Source organism: Otolemur garnettii, unplaced genomic scaffold (assembly GCF_000181295.1).
Source record: "Otolemur garnettii isolate 467f Iridium unplaced genomic scaffold, OtoGar3 scaffold00013, whole genome shotgun sequence".
NCBI lineage: Eukaryota > Metazoa > Chordata > Mammalia > Primates > Galagidae > Otolemur > Otolemur garnettii.
This window is the reverse complement of record NW_003852408.1, coordinates 29,915,146-29,917,306: the sequence shown is the minus strand read 5'-3', so window position 1 is coordinate 29,917,306 and position 2,161 is coordinate 29,915,146. Positions and strand designations below refer to the sequence as shown.

At 45.1% G+C, this 2,161-nt stretch overlaps 1 pseudogene; it reads left to right on the top strand.

Annotated features, from left to right (window-relative positions):
* LOC111723594 overlaps positions 1-277 on the top strand; it is a 2,313-nt pseudogene extending 2,036 nt beyond the window's left edge.
* The last annotated feature ends 1,884 nt before the right edge of the window (positions 278-2,161 follow it).

The window sequence follows — 2,161 nt, the reverse complement described above, 5'->3', positions numbered from 1 at the left end:
GTCAACTTCTAACAGCATTATTTACAGCAGCCAAGAAGATTTCAAAGAGCTTGAGAGGGAGGAAACACCAGACAAAGAAGAAAGTATGGAATCCAGCTTTCACCTTAGTGCCATTGAACCTTGTGTGATTTGCCAAGGTCGACCTAAAAATGGTTGCATTGTCCATGGCAAACCTGGACATCTCATAGCATGCTTTACATGTGCAAAGACTCTAAACAAAAGGAATAAGCCAGGCGTCCTCAAACTACGGCCCGCGGGCCACATGCAGCTCGCCTAGGACATTTATCCGGCCTGCCGAGTGTTTTTGCCGCCACTGCCTGTCCTGCTTAGCAGCCGACTTGTCCCGGGGCCTGCAGTCCAGCCCTCCAATGGTCTGAGGGACAGTGAACTAGCCCCCTGTTTAAAAAGTTTGAGGACCCCTGGAATAAGCCCTGCCCAGTATGTAGACAGCCAATTCAGATAATTGTACTAACTTACTTCCCCTAGCCGACCTGCCCATAAAAGTAGCATATATATTTCTAACTATATAACCCTAAAAATTTAGACAACATGGAACTTATTTTTATTTACGTATATCAAAGTGAGTTAATCCAGATAGGTTTTTTCTTTAGTGTACTTTACCTACTTTAGGCCACAGGTGCCAAGCCAAGTATCTGATTTTTAAAAAATACATATATATATATGAGTAGTGTTGTAACCAAGCCCTCTTTCCCCTGCTCACTCCTGTTCCCCAGCCCTCACCTGTCTCCCCCCTCCAGCCTATTTCCCTCCTCCTCCCTTCTCCCCCTGCCCAGAGTCAACTCAGGAACAAGTCCCTCCTCCCCCCATGGTGGCTGAGAACAGTGCTTCCCAGCCACGTTCCCAGGCCCCCTTCTTCCTCCTAGGGTTGCCAAGAACAAGCTTCAGGTACAAGGAAGAAAAGTCCCAAGGTTCACAAAACCCCCAAGTTCTCAGTAGATGAACAATGGTGGAAAACTCACTGAGACTTGATTAATTACTGTTGTATAACCATAACCATTGTGATATGAGATGTATCCATTGTCAGCCGAAGCCGTATTATTGTTCCATTACTGTATCCATGACTACCCAAGTTGTAACCCCCCCCGTTAACCAGCCACGTTTCACTTCTGTAATATGCTTGCACAAAGCCTATAAAAGGCAACTCACCCTCACACCTCGGCTGCTGTCTCTCGGAGCAGCAGCCTCTGCAACAGGTAAAATAAATTACCAATTAATTAACTTAAGTGGGGGTCTGAGCCTATTTTTCCAGGTCCCCTAAGTTATTTCATTAGGACACCTAAATGTAATTTATTTAGTACCTTTCTTGTATGGAGAAAATGTGCAGTAGATTTTGATTAAATTTTTGAAACTTAAAAAATGAAAGAAAAATCAAAAGCCTTTCTCGGCTCAGCACCTGTGGCTCAAGCGGTTAAGGCACCAGCCACATACACCTGAGTTGGCGGGTTCAAATCCACCCCGGGCTCACCAAACAACAGTGATGGATGCAACCAAAAATAGCTGGGCGTTGTGACAGGTGCCTATAGTCCCAGCTACTTGGGAGGCGGAGACAGGAGACTTGCTGGAGCCTAGGAGTTGGAGGTTGCTGTGAGCTGTGATGACAGGGCACTCTACCCAGGATAGCTTTTCTTTTGAGGCTCTGTCTCAAAAAAAAAAAAAAAAAGCCTTTCTCATAGAGTTCTCCAGTCTCCAGCAAGAGTGAGGAGGAATCAGCCTAGCTCACAGCAACCTCACACTCCTGGGCCCAAGCTCATAGAATTGTTAGGAGGATGAAATGAAGAGTCTTTGTGACTGTGTTTTGGTGATACAATTTAAGCAGCAGCTGCTGCTATGAGAACATACTGCGAAGGGGTTATTTTGGAAAGGTGGAACCAAACCTTGGAAAGCTGATTGGATTTGGGCAGGTGGAGATGGAAAAGAGAGTAAGTATGTTGCAGGATAGGAAACAAAGCAAGTGAAGAGGCAGACAGGAGAAATGCAGGGCATGTTTTAGAAGCTTTGAGCATAACTTCTAGCCTGAGCAAGAGGGTGTGAGGAATGGTGTGAATAGTAAATAAAATGTTCTAAAATACATATGAAGACTCTTTTTTTATTTTTTTTTTGAGACGGAGCCTCAAGCTATCCCCCTGGGTAGAGTGCCATG